The sequence below is a fragment of the Protopterus annectens genome, chromosome 3.part1 (assembly GCF_019279795.1).
Source record: "Protopterus annectens isolate FY-2018-M chromosome 3.part1, PAN1.0, whole genome shotgun sequence".
In the NCBI taxonomy this organism is placed as follows: Eukaryota; Metazoa; Chordata; order Ceratodontiformes; family Protopteridae; genus Protopterus; species Protopterus annectens.
Genome location: NC_056732.1, coordinates 415,598,153 through 415,616,110, shown reverse-complemented (window position 1 = coordinate 415,616,110; position 17,958 = coordinate 415,598,153).

Below are 17,958 nucleotides of genomic sequence, written 5' to 3'. Positions count from 1 at the left end.
AGCTGTCACTGTCAATGGGTAAAGCACAGGTTGTTGTTGTTGTGTCTTTCGGCTTTACCTGGTTAGGGGTCACCACAGTGGAACTCCGGTCCGCTAATGATTGGCAGTAGATTTTTACGTGCCGAGTTGCCAGCTCTGATGCACAACCTTCAACGAAGGTACGCCCATTCATTCATGTCTCCAGACAGAAGACACTCTAGATGAAAATCGAATGGGACAACGTCTTACTGTCAGGCGAAAGTGCTACAGCAGCACCACCACCACAAAAGTAATAAATTCCAGGTGATTCGAGCTGCTGAATTAAATACATTAACCCACTGACTACCAAACACTCACAGCAAACACATTAAACCAGAGGACAATTTAGCACAGGTAATATTGACAACAATATTGGAAACCACAAGTCAGAATGTATGGTGGAAGATGAACTTATATTGCCATTTGTCTGTACTTCTCTAACACAATGTCATTCATGGCCCACATTTATGACAAGCATCACACCAGGATGGCAAGTGTCACTTTTTCACTTCTGGCATAATATTTGATTGTAGGTTACTGCATGATGAAAAATCAGAGAACAAGACACATGAAGACCAACTTCAGTCCTGAGATGAATCAAATCATTATGAGTACTCCGAGGACATATGGGAATTGCCTGTTTGGGAGGGGGGCAGGGAGGGAGAGCTAAGGCATGAAATTAAGTACTGCCTGACATTAATTATGTAGAGGAAGGACCTACACCATTGCACAGTGCAGAAAAAGAGCCAAAGAAATGGTGGGATATGCGGGGACAAATGCTAGGCAGAATGCAATTGGTCATAGAAGCACTGGTGGTGGTCTTTCATCACTCTAAAGCACTGCTGGTGGTCTTTCATCATTCTAACCTTTAGTGCCTGATGAGGAGCACCTTCTGCCTACAAGAGGTGATAAACTGAATGCAGATACCAAAGCTACTGGCATTATCTAAAACACCTTTACACCCCTGTAAGAACTACAGGCTGACAGTGTCTGCAGTTAGTTGAAATACCTAATTTTACTTCAGTATTCTACAATGTATTTGCAGAGAAACATACACATACCATCCTAACATTTTTAATCATCAGGTATGCCATCATTGTCAAAAGCAAGAGAAAATCTACAAATAGTGCATGGTAAGTTCTGTTATTGTACTTATAGGCAAAAATAATTATATCAGACACAAGTCACATTAGTGTTCACATATCTCTTCTCAGGGTTAGGACCACAACCCAGCTCATTCTGTGCCTTACCACACCAGCCTGATTTTGACAGTAGAATTGCTGTCAACAATGATGCCATAACTCTCACACCCCTGAGAAGAACTGGGGATAGTGGCACACAGATGCAAAGTGTACGGAGAGGAACTCCCACTCCAAAGCAGGTAGAAAACTCTTTGGCAAGTGCCACAGGCTCCCACACTCATTAAAATGAGAATATGTCATTACTTCAGGAGCAACACCACACAGGTGCACCTTGAACCTCTTGATGAAGGGACTACACAGAGATGACAGCTGAAGGCACATTTCATAGTTTGCTTCAGAGGCAAACACGGTCTTATCACCCAACACCAACTGTGCCATAACATGTGCCATGATATAGGTCAAGCAGAGGCTGCTGCCTCTTAGAAACAGGTAGGCATGATTAGAAGACTGCAGGGTTTACACTAGTACATGGGAATACTTAACACCAGGGACAATGCCATGATGATTCTCATACAAATGGCATCCATGTCAGCCACCATGTGCACACATGAAAAGGTCTACCAGATACACATCAGCAGCATAGGTGGATGTTGCTTGGAAACTGTACACAAGACTGGTGGATGACTATGTCATGCATCACATGCATCTCAGAAAAGTGCTGCAAGCATTCCAATGGCCTCTCTAAAGATGAAAGCACCTCCACCTGGAATGTGTACAGCCATCTCTGTCTGATGGTCTGCCAGTTGCCCATGCCAATAATCAAACCCAGGTCAGTTGTACTATACTTATGGCTTTATCCTCTATGCTATCATAGTGGCTAAAACATCTCTACTGTTGAAAAATAAAAAATATATGCCTCATGTATAGTGTAAGTTGACAATGCAGCATACAGTATAGCCCATAAGAAACACTGCAAAATTATCAGCTGTGTAGCTGTTTTTTTTCTTTCTTTTTTTTTTCATTTTTACTAAGTGAATGTCATGGTCCATAGTTCTCGGCTAGAGTCATGCTTCTTTGTCTGAAATGTCATAGAATTTGCATAAGCCTGCCAGAAGGACTCACCATGTTACTGCCATCATCTGGCCACTGTCACTATTTTCACTAATAGAGTCACTATTGTCATTGGTAACAGGAATGGTAGAGGGGATCTGCACAGGCATTATCGTGACTGGCTGTTACAGTTGTGCCCCAGGTTGATGCATGTCATGTTGTTCAGAGTGCAGCAGTCAGTAAACATTCTGCATGCAGTATTAGGGTCATACTAAAGGGCATAGCCAAAATCATCCAGGCAGCAAAAATGGACTTTGAGCAAGCTAAACACCTGCTCAATGACTATCTATCTCTGCTAGAGCAGTGTTTAAGAGCTCCTTGGAAGTTTCCTGTATGTTACTGACTGATTCCATCAGCCATGGTCTGAGTGGGCAATCTGTATCACCTGCAAAACAAAATGGAGGGCACAACAAGAAAGGGAGACATGACATGATTATTCATTACTACCTATAGTACCACTCGACAGATAATGAAACTACTAAGATTAGGAACATAAAAATACATTTAACTTACTAACTAGGTGATCATGAGGAACCTACCATGCAGGAAGAGGTGATGAATTGAGCTTGTGTTCAACCTATAGGAATCAAGGGCAGTGCCAGGATTCTGCACCAACATATTGGTGATGTACTCCCATGCATCACATCCTACCTGGCATTTGAGGAACAAATAGCCTTTCCTGTTCTGGTACCACTCCCCCATGGGTGAAATCTAATACACCTAGCACCTTAGGACAGCATGTCACCCCAAAGAAGGCACACATGGTACAAGCTCATTTCTCCAGTGACACTAATAAATAAATGGCAAGAGTGTATCAAGAATCTACTAAATATCCCCAAGGCAGAAACCTGTGAGATACCCAAAGTGTCCTCTGCTTGCTTCTGGAAGGTCCCCATGACAAATATAGTGAGGTCTATACATACTCTGGTTTACAGAGCTATAGGAATGCCACGCATCCCCCAGCCCCTATCTGTGGGCAATATGAACTTACCACAACCTATACTATATCCCAGGCCACTCTAAATATATCCAGAATTTCCATATCAGCAAAGTTCAGATGGGCCAACCTTTGCATTACTTCACTGTGCAGAAGTGCATAAAAAGCAACTATGAATCACACAGAGGTGGAAAGAGCTCCTAATGTGTATAGTGTAAGAAAATATTTTTACATACATCTCATTATGCCTTCATTTGCATACTCCTTTCTCAGACTGGTTCTGCGAGGTACACATAAGTGAATCTGCTATCTAGGAATCATGCCCTGGTTGTGCTTAGACTCAGCCAGTGCAACTTCTTGCTATGCATAAGCACAATTAAATGAAACCCCCACCCCAATTCTAGAGGAACATGTTTCTACCTAAAGATAAACTGGTTGAAATTATACTACAATGGTGGATTTCTCTCAGCAGCAGTCTGTTTGAGCAATACAGTACCTAAAGGTCATGGACTACATGTCCTCTTTAATCCTCATTGCACCTTATTCAAGACTCAATGTGACAGAACCTCAGTGAACTCTCAAAAATAATTGGGACTAATCAGATTATTTTAAAACAGTCATTCCTGTCGGCTTGCCAGTAAAGAAGTAAATCTTTTGGTGGATGATGTCAGTCAACCTACCCAAGGGGGTTGCCTCTAATTCTACTAATAACTCAACAGGTTACAACAGACTATGGATTTTGCCTAGGAATCTAGGTTATAAATCTTTCTGTACAAGATAAGTGGTCTTAAGAAGAAAGGTCTCACATTATCCTGAAATAGATAGCAGTGTTTTTCAGGACAACTCCCAGATAACCTTCAAATAAATAAAAAGAATATTGCAGCTCTGTGGTATACAAGCAAGTAAGAGGGCCACTGGTAATTTCCTACTTTGCAAAATAACCCTTTTGACCTGGCACTAGCCATTTACCATAAAATCTCACATCTAGAAAATTCAACTAGCACACTCTGTCAAGAAGCAGTAACTCTAGGCCATGAATGGAAACTAAATCCACAGAATTTTCAAGTCACTGTAGAAATGATACCATGACAGACATACCTCTCTTTACCATAGACCTCAGAATTCCACTTATATTTTGTTTCCCTCCTTCATCAAGTAATTGTAATGGAGACACATTCTCATTACTAATAAGTTAAACTTTACTTTAAGCTTTTATCGGTGCCCTCTGACTCAGAAACTAGAGCTGAAAGCAGAGTAAAACAAAGCCAATGCATACATCCCTGTTGGCCCAGGAAGCCATGTTTCTGTCTTGGGGTGATGCTAACCACACTTTCTACATGGCCCTTAGCTGTGTAAAGATCATTACTAACCTAACTGCTGGGCACAGTACTTCAACTCAATCTCAGAATAATTAATCTCTGCTTAGAAGATAAAATTTTAATTCGTAACAGTGTTTCCTGATTGAATGAAGTGTTAAAAAAACTCAAGGGACATGAGAAAAACTAATGCAATGGAAACTTACTTATGAAAATGGAAACAAGGGGCTCAATCACACCAAACTGCCTACTTCTGAATATCTTGAATTATCACAACCATAACTTTCAGTCAAATGTAGCATAATTATCCATTAAAGTGTGAGCTCATGGCAAGTCCTGCTTCTATATTAATATATCCAAGAACAGAGTAAATGGTGTCCTTCAGTTAATGTCTCCTAAAACCATACCTCTGTTTACATGGAATTGTAATGCATTCTGAAGTAGTTAACCCTGACATGGAGGACATAAAAAGCCTGTCTCAGAAAACACCCTTCTTGTTGCTGTGACCTGAGGGAGATGAATCTCAGTTATAAGTCTTCACAAACAAGACATGTTATACATTTTTTTTTCTAAAGAAGGGGTTCCCATAAGAAACTAATCCCTAATTTATGCCCAAAGATATCTCAACAGCACCTGTCAGCCAGGCCACTCATGTGTCAGTCTTCTATCCAACCTATCAGAATGAAGGTGAGTGTCTCCTACATGTGCTAGATGTCTACAAGCAGGAAGATACTATACCAAGAAAACTCATACTTTCAGGAGAGCAGATCAACATATTGTTTCCATTAAGAAAGGACAGAAAGCCCTCCCATAACTAAATAAGCCTTGACAAAGTATCTGGACTACTGTGTTACCTTTTGGCTCTGATAAGTACAATAAATTGTTGCACACCACTGTTATAGTACATATACCTAGAGCAAGAGCAGCATCAGCAGCTTTCTTTAAAAATGTTTCTGCATTATGTTCTTACTTTCCTTAGCAAATGCTTTACAAAAATGCATTTATTCACAACTATGTAAATGTCTAAGTAGCCATGGGTGGCTCATGCTATTGGGCTGCAGGACTGCAGCCCCCCCCAGCTGTAAACAAAGAAGAAACTAAAAAAAATATAAAAGCAAGTCACAGAACATCGTGCATGCGCACTTTCAGCATTTCCAGTCTACTGGTGAACCAGTCTGGAGCATGCGCACAGAATCCAGACTGTCTCACTAGCAGTCTGGATTAGGAAGAGAGCATGCAGAAGCACTATCCCAGAAATCTATGCAGTTACAACTGCATAGATTTGAAGGGGGATCGGACTGCAACATCCTCAGGCTGGGTGGTACCCAGCTTGCTCTCGTCGTCGTAGGCTAGATGGAAGGACATGCTTGGATGTGTTGTTGCGGGCTGTGGATGAATGTTACAACTGTGAAATGCCCCAAGTGCTATATGGTGGTGGGTAGAGAACAGGCTTGAGTTCTGTACCTTGGGATCAAGTGGCAAGAGCCTGAATTCCCTACCTATCACCATTTGTAAAAAATTAGCAGATTTTTCCCTCATACTTGTCCTGTTTTATTCCTCATAAAATCTGTGGTTTCTGTAGTTTTGTGTCCTTACAAAGTCAGTAGTGCAATGGTGCAGTGGTAGCATTGTTTTCTGACAGGTTCTCTGGTTTGATTCTTGGTTGGGGTGCCTTCTGTGTGGAGTCTGCATGTCCTCCCTATGTTTATGTGGGTTTCCTCTGGGTGCTCTGGTGTTCTCCCATCTTACAAATATGTGTCTGGAGTGTTTCTCCCTGGGCCTCTGCTGAAAACTGGCTTTTGTTCCAAGTCAGACTTTCCTGGTTAAGAAATGTTAAATAAAAATGACAAACATTTGAATTTCAGACTTCATATTCTTCAGAAAGTACATGGTAAAACAAAACCTTTTATTCTAGCAATTTTCTAAGTTTATAAGATGGATATTTGAACTTGGTCTCTATTTTTAGAAGTGTATTCCCCCATTATTGGCTTCATCCAGGTTTTTTGTGCTAAGGTTGAGAGCTATGGTAAGAACTGAATTCACTGAATATGTTTGGGGGCTGTATTTCCCCATTACTGGCTTTGTCCAGGCGTTTTTTGCTAAGAGGTTGAGAGCTATGGTGAAAAATAAATTCACTGAATATGGTTGGGAGCTATATTCTCCAATTATTGGCTTTGTTCAGATGTTTTGTGCTAAGAAGTTGATAGCTATGGTGAGAACTGAATTCACTAAATGGAAGCCATTTAAGTTTCAGTCTTCCTCTCTTTTATAAGACAGCTGATTTGTCATAGTGGTATGGTGCTCTGACTGTTTTGCACAGGGTCCTGGGTTCAAGTCTTGGCACTGAAATGTATGGTGAAAACACAACATTTTATTCTAGCAACTTTCCAACATTATACAAGCAATGTTTAAAATGTGTCCCTGTTTTTGGGGCTTTTGCCCCATCCCCCCAATAAATGTTGGCATTTTCCAGATTTCTTGTGCTGCAAAGTTCAGAGATACAGCTGAGTGAGTAGATTTTTTCAAGGAGCTGAGAGCTGCAGGGGAGCAAAAGCTTAGTGATGCTTATGCTGAGTTGGCTTGCATTGTTAATAGCACAACAGGTAGTATGCTTGCTTTTGATGCAGATGACTGCACATTCTACTCCCACAGTAAATCAATGCATTGCTAATATTGTACTGTGTTGCAAAGGGGTGGATACTGCACTCCTTTTTGGCAAAGATACCTAGTAACTATGAACCTGTTATTAGTTTGCCATCCATTCCCTATTGCAATATTACTAGCTTATCATTTTTAGTGTAACATAGGCAATTTATTCCTCAAGGGCAACAGGCACTTTATTTGTAGATGAAACAATGAAATATAAAGTTGTTTGCTGGCAGCAACCTCTTCATTAGTTACAGATCTCTTTAATGTGAAATTATTTAGATGACTTTTACTTCTTCAGAGATTGTGCATATTTACTGATACTAGTGGACTGTAGAAGTTTGAGTAGATTTTATGATGGAAATGTTCTGAATTGGGCAGTTTTGTCATTATTGGTGCATGCATTTTGTTTAATTGTTTACTGGAATAATGTTCAAAACAATAAATTTAAAACACCCTCTAAAACTGTACTGTATTGTACAAGGAATATAATTTAATACAATCAGGAAGGTGTATGAAAGAGCATGTATATATTTTGTGTGCAAGGGGCCTGTGATTTGAAAGCAGCCCAAACCCAAAGTTAATCTTTATCTGCCACTGGCAAAATGTATTTGCTTTGAATGTGGGTTTTAATGCTGTTTCAATGAATGTGAGTTTCATGGGCAGAAAAGTTTTAATGCTAAGTCTGTTTTCATTATCAGACTGCATTGCTTTATTTAGCAGATATCTATTAGTGTTTGCACTGTAAAAAGCAAAATAAAACTTTCAAATGAAGTCCAAATCATCACAGAAGTAAAGCAGCATGCACATTAGTGTTTATGGTAAATGGGGTGAAATAGCCAAGTAATGGTTCATTGGAATGGCAGCAGGGGTGAGGCTCCATTCGACCATGATTTTTTGAGGAGGGTAAGGGCGGCAAACTTAAAGACAGCCCTGGCTGAACTACACCTCTCAACTGTCCAGATTTTTGCAGAATGAATAGATTTTTGCTTCTTATTTTTGGTTTGCTCCTCATAAAATTTGTGGTTTTCTGGCAAATCATTTAGGAATTAAGTCAGTAAATAATGACAGACACTGAGTTTCAGACTTCATAACCTTCAGAAAAATGCATGCTAAAGCAAGACCTGTTATTCTATCAACTATCTCAGTTTATACAAGAGCAATTGTTAGTACTGTTTATATGTTTTCCCAATATATTTGGTCTTGTCCAGATTTTCTGCATTAACAGGTTGAGAGGTACGTGCAAATAAATTGCTTTATAGAATTAGGCATATAAAAACCTCTCAGCTGTCCCTGATTTTGTCTTAAAATGTTGCTCTTCTCCTAATAATCCATCTGCAAAATGGAATTTTGGAGGGTTTACAATTGATAAATAACTGTAATAATCAGAGTTATAGATTGCTTTTATTTCAGAAATGCATGTAGAGTCTTTTATTTTGCCAGCTGCTCAAGTTAGCAGTCCTAATATTAAAAAAGTGTCCCTTCTTTGACAGGTTCCCAGCTGTATTGTGTGGCTATTTTGTATTTTTGCATCACATTTTTGGTCCATTATTCATAAAATTGTGTTGTTTTGGCAAATCAGTGTCAAATCATTAAACACTGAAATTAGAAAATAATGACAGACATTTCAGTTTCAGATTTCATACCATTCAAAAAATTCATACTAATGCAAAACCTACTATTCTATTAAGTTTATAACAGCAATATTAAAAATTGTCCTTATTTTTGGGCCTTTGTCCCACTTCTATGTATGGCTTTGTCCATATTTTTTGCTCTGAGGTTGAGAGGTATGACAAATGTGTCAGGGCCATCGCAGTCAGCCAGAGATATTTCAAATTGTGACATACTTGTTGCACCCCACTCCCCCATGTAGTGACTCTGGATGTGTCCAAGCAAGGCAAGGAGTAGTTATGCAGTGTAAATGCGCAGAGTATCCCCCCATCCAAGGGAGACACAAGTACTACAGTGGCTTTTCATCTGTCCTTGATTTTGCAGAATGTTCTGGTTTCTGTCATATTTTTATACTGTTGATTTATGCTTATTATTATTCAGAAAGTGCCTGTTGCTCTGTGTTTAAGTAGCAATGATTTAATGACCATCAGGTAAACTTGTCTGAGATTGTATGATGCAAGTAAGCTTTAATAAGCATACTGTAAAATAATTGCCAACATTGAAAGCCTTTCTGTTGTTCCCATGCAGAGAATACTTACATAAATAGATAACGTATAAGCCTTGGGTATTGAAATGCATATGATAGCATTTGCAGTAAAGGACAGGATTACATTATTTTAAGAAGCTCAATACATTTGTTGGAGACTTGCAGTCATCTTTGCAGGCTTTACCTGCAAACTAAACAGAATGCCAATCTATTGTGTGTGGTCCATATTCTGTGCAGTAATCCTTTGAGCAATGTATGTTGAGCTTGTTTCCTGTTTGCTTTTCATTTTTTACTTTGATCATGTTTTCCCCATGAAACAAGTAGATAGTTGTTGTCATGCAGCAGGTTTTTTTTGGATAAGAAACATTTTTACAAGTGGGAGTATCACAGAGATTGCTACTTTCAGCATGTTACTTGGTACTTTAATAAAGCTGAATATAAATTATAAAAACAAAAATACGGACGGTGGGAAATATGCAGTCACAAAAGTAAATTTATTTGAAGTGCTTTTCGTCAGCTCCAACAGCTGACTTCATCAGAAACACTGTCAATTAGTACAAGCACATTATATATGCATAGAGACCAATTGATTAACACTAATAAAATACATTAAATTAAAGAGACAGAGCATATCCGTGTCATAACTATAAAAATAAAAATGAAAATAAAAATAAAATGAAACACATTTCCCAAAGGGATCACTCATATTGACTTCCTAAAGCTGACTAAAATTAAGTTTAAAATGAAGTATGAAGTCAAGTTGGATAAGATTAAATGAGACACCCAGACACAAAACCATTTAAGGGGAAATTGCCACCTACTTGATACGACCATACTATTACATGGAGAGTTTGGGATATATATAGTAACTGAAATTGTGCTTTTTACTTAAATGTTACTTTATTTACTCGTACTTGTTCACCTCTTTGGGCTATTTAATTTCAACACACTACTGATCGAACAAGAGTCATTCAGTCCTGGGGAGCTGTATGCATTCAGTTTCACCTGCCAGGCTAACTCAAGTTCCTCGAGTTTGAGAGGTCTTGGGCCTCCCCTAATATCAAATTTAACTTGATCTATAACCATAAATTTAAAACAATGATCCTTGTGACAGGATATATGTTTTGCTAATGCATTTTCAAGTTTACACTTCTTTATAGCGTAAATGTGTTCATACATCCTGTCCCGTAGTCTTCTCTCTGTTTTATCTATATAGTATGCTACACAGGATGTGCACCTTGCTAGGTATGTGACAAAAGTGGAATTCCAGTTATATCTACCCTTCAGTCTATACGTTGTACCACTGACTTGAAAGGAATTAGTTTCATGCACAAATTTACAATAATTACAATTCAGGCATTTGAACATGCCCGGATTCCTTACCACTATTGTATCCTGCTTTTCTAGTAGTGATTTGAGATTTTTTCCTTTCCTAAAGGTCACTCTAGGACCTTCACCTACCTTCTGGTGAATATCTGGGTACATCTTAAATAGGTCCTATTTTTTTCTCAAGATGGCTAGACAATGGTTACTGTGTATACTGAAAGTATCAATAAAAAGCAGACTGTTACCATCCAAAGATTTCCACTTGTATTAGGCAAAAAGATATCTTGTAAAACCAAAGAAATCCACCATGATGTATAAAAGTAGAAAGCTTTTAATACAAAAACATGGATAAAACGAGCGCTTTCACATACTCCGAGTATGCTTCATCAGGTTATAACAAAATGTTAAAACATCTTGGCTTATACACAAATTCAAGTGCTAGCAATTATTTCAATTAGCTTCATTATTATTAAATTAGATAATTGATCATACTGCTTGGCTTTAAAAGGTATAGAACATTAATTCTAACTTTTGTTGTAAGAGGAGTCTAAAACGCTATAAAAGACAGCAGATTCTTGTGGAAATAATCTCTCAAAACATACTACACCAAAACAAAATGTCATAGCTACATAAGAAATGTTATAATGAGAAAGAAATATCTATTATATTATGTTAGAATAACATGAACATCATATAGCAAAACAATGAATATGTAAACAGATATAGTTGATTCTGTAACACAACATCTCTTAAACTATATCTTAATAAAAATGATTCACTATTCACTATAAATAAATTATAAAAGATATATTATATTATATATAAAGTATGTGTGGTGTATGTATAGAATATATATATAAGAATGTACAATATCAAATTATGTTATGATAATTAAAATATTAATATATGAATTAATCAAAAATATAAAATACTTAATAAATGGTACTAATAACTGATAAACTCAGTAACTAATCCATTGACATTAATGTTGTATCAATTAAGATCATATCATATGATGAATTGATATTATTTAAACACATTCATTATTTCTCCATAATTCATTATCTACGTGCTCCTAATATAGGTTTGATACTAATAGCAGTGTTAAGTCCAGGTTCTATATGTGCCCGCAACCTGAAAATCCATTCTAACTCAATTTTCTCTAGAAAATTCATATTATCACCACCTCTCATGGTTGGTTTTATTATTTGTAAGACCCTGAAATTAAAGCTATGATCATGATATATATTAATGTGCTTAGCTAAAGCATTAGTTAGAGTCATTTTTCTAATTTCATATACATGGTTGTATATACGGTCTCTCAACCTCCTGGAAGTTAACCCTACATAATACGCTTGGCATTTGGTGCAGGTAGCCAGGTAAATCAAGTTGGTGGTATTACACGTAGCATATAGAGTAAATCTATGTGTATAGTTTAAAGTAGGTACTGTAAATTATTTCCCTGTTGTAATTAATTTACACATATTACATTTCTTACATGGCCATGTTCCCATCAAAACCCCAGTATCTCTGTTATTCAGGGGCCTATTGACCTTCTTATCAATGCACAACCACCTTTTTAGGTTCTTACTATTTCTATACCTAAAGTGAGGTGTTGAACCTATTAATTCTCTCAAATCAGTGTCTATTGTCAGAATATTCCAATTTTTCTTTATGATCTCTACAATACTGCAGTTATCATTAGTATATCTAGTAGTAAAAGGTATCATATTCTGTTTACTATTAGACAAACATTGTAGACCATTATTAAATGCCCATCTAGCACTATAATCAGAATAATAACTGTCATTGAGGTTTTCAACAAGGCTAGATGGATAGCCTCTATCGATGAATAATTTATTTAAAATGTTAAGCTGGTAATTTCTTTCAGATGTCTCAGCACATAACCTAGTAATCCTGTTTTTTTGATTTTTTACTATGTTGGAAAAAATAAATCTAGGATGCATGCTATTATATTGTAAGATGGCATTTTTCCAACAAGGTTTTCTAAACAATTTGGTGGTAAGAGAGTTTTCACCAACCTTCAAAATAGAGATAACTAAGAAATCAATTCTTCTCAGCGAATGAGCTAAAGTGAACCTTAGAAAATCTGTGGTTGTTTCCAAATAGACAACTAAATCCTCTAATGCAGACTGCTCTCCCTTCCACAAAATAAGGACATCATCAACAAAGCGTCTGTATAATATGATGTCCTTCATATATTCACTATTAAACAAGTGTTTGGATTCCCAGCAGTACATTACAAGATTCGCATATGAATTCGCACATGGGGTGCCCATTGCTACACCCCATGTTTGTATATAAAGATTATCTTTGAATAAAAATACATTATTGTCTAGGACTAGATCCAATAAAGTGCATATTAACAATTGTGTATCCTTATGTAAGGATTTATCTTCGAGTAATACCTCTCTTACTGCCTCCACTCCATAGTCATTAGGTATAGTTGTAAACAAATTTTTAACATCTAGCGATGCTAAAACCAGGGTAGATGGCATATCTATTCCTTTTGCTAAATGTTCAATATTATTCAATAATGAATAAGTATCCCTCAAAATAGTAGATATCCGTCTCACAATGGGTCCTAGTTTAGATTCCAAATAATTGGAAATATGTTCAGTAACCCATTTCTCCCCTGCCACTATCAGTCACATGGGTGGGGGATATTCTACTTTATTCATTTTAGGAAGTCCTTTTACATTAAAAAAAAAAAAACTGGACAGAGACAGTAAGGCGTATAGTCCAGGAACTGCTTACCCTACTCCATCACCAGCACAGGTTTGGAGTAAAGGGAACGTCCACCCTAAACAATCACATCAAATCAACGGTCACCAGAGTGAAATTCCAGCTGAAAGTGGGGATAATAATGATGTTGACCTTTCTAATACCACCCATGGGTCTGGTGCCTCTGATTTTCAAGTGGATGGAGTGAGAGGGACTCCCTGGTATAACAGGTTACGTAGTGCTCATATAGAAAATGATCTACCCCAGCAACATCAGAATTTTCAGCATGGCCCCTCCACAGGGGCCAGGCTAAAACAGAAAAAGTTTCAACAGCCCCACTTCAAGGGCAAATGGACATACAAAGATCCAAGATTCTATTGAACATCAGTGTTAATGAAGGTGAGGAATTACCCACTTTGGGCTTGTATTTAAATTGTCATAGTGTTCCAGATTCCAATACCGAGTTACTTGGATACGAAAAGGACTGTACAAATTCACCTGTGATTGTCTCGAACAAAGGAGGGATTTTAAATTGTACAAGTTTGCTAATACTCAATTTAGTACTGAAATGGTTGACTTTTTATCGAAGGGTTTGACATTTATACCATCTAAACCATGGAATATAGTGGACACTATTTTGGACATTAAATCCTACACTAGAAAACTCAACTTCAATGTGTTAATGGGTAATGTCTTTAATATGGACCACAGTGATAGGATTCATGTTCCAAGCACCTACAATCCCCCTTTACACCCTGCATTTGAATTGTTTGAAAAATGTTGTGAACTAGGTGTCAGACATGCTAATATGATCAAGGTTGGGGGTAATTATACTACTAACATTAGTAAGGAAGAACATGATTGTCTACAGTTTATCTGTTCACAGGATTTACGGTTCTGTAAGCCCGATAAAGGTTGGGGACTGGTGGTCTTTAGTTTGTCCGACTACCAACACCGGATGAATGGGCTGCTTAATAGTGAAGCATATACCCCTAGTACCTGATCTGAGATAAATAAAGCTTACAATACCATCAGGGACTGTATAGATGATTTATTTATTGTGAGGAATATTGACCAAAAGATTTACAATTACATGGAAACTATGTTCCCTAGATATCCATGTATTTTTGGTATCCCCAAAATTCACAAGAGCATTGAGAATCCACCTTTGAGACCCCTAGTGGACAGTAGAGGATCACCAACTTATTCCTGTGCAAATGTTGTAGACGCTATCCTGCAAAAATACTTAATAAATGAGTCTCAAATATGTAAAGACTCTTGGTCATTTTTAGACAGGATAGGATCATTGGAGTTTAATGTGAACTACAACTTTCTCACTATAGATGTGAGAGACTTGTACACCAGCATACCCCATGATATATCATTGGAATGGGTGGCCCTCATGCTGGTGAAACACAATGCAACCACTAGAGAAATCAATTTGGTTTCAGTACTTATAGATTTAGTACTTTCTAACAACTAATTTATGTTCCTCAATGAATTCTTCTTGCAAAAGGTAGGAGTAGCTATGGGGTCCCCCTGTGGGGGTAGCATAGCAAACTTAGTTATGGCATACTGGGAATCAGAGTATGTTTTTAAGGGTGACAGGTTTTCTGACACTTTCATATTCTACACCAGATTTTTGGATGATATCTTCATTCTCTTTAAGGGAAATGAAAGTGACAGTGAACTAGTCCTGGATTACCTTAATAACACTACTGATTTCCTCCAATTTACGTCTACATTTAATTGCAACACTATTGCATATTTAGACATTTGCCTTAACAAGAACTATGTTTTGAACACCTTTACAGTTAGGATATACAGGAAAAACACATACTCCAACACTTTTCTTCACTATACCTGCAGTCACCCTTTCCATAAAAAGAAATCTGTCATCAAGGGGCAACTAGTAAGAGCATCTAGGATGGTCAGCTTGGATGATGAGTTCCTTGATGAGTGCGGAGTAATTAAGAACATGTTCCTCCACAGAGGGTACCCCAAATTTCTTTTAGACATGCTTATCCAGGAGGTGATGGACAAAAGACTTAACAATGTTTATGTGACACTTTTAAGTGTCAAACCCATTGTGTCACCCATAAGCTCAGGAACCAACTTGGAGGAAAATGAGAATATAAACGTCAACAAAGATGTAACTGAAAATACAGGTTATATGGATACAAATATTTCCATTAATTTTATCACTACTTTCAGTATACACAGTAACCATTGTCTAGCCATCTTGAGAAAAAACTGGCACCTATTTAAGATGTACCCAGATATTCACCAGAAGGTAGGTGAAGGTCCTAGAGTGACCTTTAGGAAAGGAAAAAATCTCAAATCACTACTAGAAAAGCAGGATACAATAGTGGTAAGGAATCCGGGCATGTTCAAATGCCTGAATTGTAATTATTGTAAATTTGTGGATGAAGCCAATTCCTTTCAAGTCAATGGTACAACGTATAGACTGAAGGGTAGATATAATTGTAATTCCACTTTTGTCACATACCTAGCAAGGCGCACATCCTGTGTAGCGTACTATATAGGTAAAACAGAGAGAAGACTACGGGACAGGATGTATGAACACCTTTATGCTATAAAGAAGTGTAAACTTGAAAATGCATTAGCAAAACATATATCCTGTCACAAGGATCATTGTTTTAAATTTATGGTTATAGATCAAGTTAAAGTTGATATTAGGGGAGGCCCAAGACCTCTCAAACTCGAGGAACTTGAGTTAGCCTGGCAGGTGAGACTGAATGCATACAGCTCCCCAGGGCTGAATGACTCTTGTTCGATCAGTAGTGTGTTGAAATTAAATAGCCTAAAGAGGTGAACAAATACGAGTAAATAAAGTAACATTAAGTAAAAAGCACAATTTCAGTTACTATATATATATATCCCAAACTCTCCATATAATAGTATGGTCCTATCACGTAGGTGGCAATTTCCCCTTAAATGGTTTTTGTGTCTGGGTGTCTCATTTAATCTTATCCAACTTGACTTTATACTTAATTTTAAACTTAATTTTAGTGAGCTTTTGAAAGTCAGTATGAGTGATCCCTTTGGGAAATGTGTTTCATTCTATTTTTATTTTCATGTTTATTTTTATAGTTAGGACACGAATATGCTCTGTCTTTTTAATTTAATGTATTTTATTAGTGTTAATTAATTGGTCTCTATGCATATATAATGTGCTTGTACTAATTGACAGTGTTTCTGATGAAGTCAGCTGTTGGAGCTGACGAAAAGCGCTTCAAATAAATTTACTTTTGTGACTGCATATTTCCCACCGTCCGTATTTTTGTTTTTATAGTTGTTTTGCCAGTTTGTTTTCTGAATATAAATTATAATTAGAACTGCAGTGCAAGGAGAAGTGGTTTGAGCTGAATGCTGCTTGTTTTTCTTATACTTTATTTTGACTGGCATTCCAGTAATGTATTTAAAAAGTAAATTATTTTTTCATGCCTCACAACCTTTTTGTTTCCATCTAGATATTAAGTAAGATGTCATGCAGCCAATGCATTGAAATATTTTTTTTTCTTCTACACTTCATTTTGTCCTGATTGAACTCTCATAATGATGGTTTGGCACCCAGAGCAGCGTATTTAATTAAAGTTACAGTTTTTGTGGTTTTGAGCATAGCTCCTCCCCCTTCTATTTGGCCACACCCATTCACATTGACCCCCACCCTTTCAGCTGTCTGCTGCAGCCCCTTTTGATTTGAATTCACCAGCCGCCACTGTAAGTAGCTGATAATATATTTCAAATTCTTGACATAGTTTCAGGTGATTTCCTTAAAAGACTAATACACAATTGATTGAAAAAAAAAACACTGCAGAATCGCAACAGATTGAAAATAAAGTCCTCCTAAACCCTCCCACAAATTATTAAATGCACATGTAGAGAGCAATGAAGTTATGAGCTCTAAGCTCACCTTCATCTTCACTCTTCAGGTGAATTTATTGAAATATTTTCTCAAATGTGTTCATAAACACATATAATAATAAAGACAATAATAATGACAACAGTAACAACACAATATTCTGGAAGTTTATACATAAACTACTGTCCACACCTTTCACCAGACATTTACACTTTGGAACCATGATCCAGAGGTAGGCCAGGTTATAGCATAGCTGTGCTATAAGGCACAGCTACCAGGGTAACAAATTACTGCTTGGGGTTCTGTTCAAATATTACAATTTATTTTTGCAGCAACCTTTCCTGAAGAAGATAATACAGTAAATAATGCTATAACAGTAACATTTCTCTTCTTCCCTCTTTTTTCCAGTATGTAGACCATAGACTACATGCATAGTTATGGTCTAGCATTCTTCTAGAAATTGGAAAAGGTGTTTCTCAGTATTCTGAATGATTATTATTTAGAACTGTTATACAGTTCAGTAGAACTGACTGTATATGGTATTCTCATACTGTGTGCGTGCGTGTGTGTGTGTGTGTGTGTGTGTGTGTAGGTATATATATGGGATCCGTACAGATCCCCAAAGACAAAATCACCGAAACTAATTTCGGTTTGGCATACTTGCGCAAAAGTGC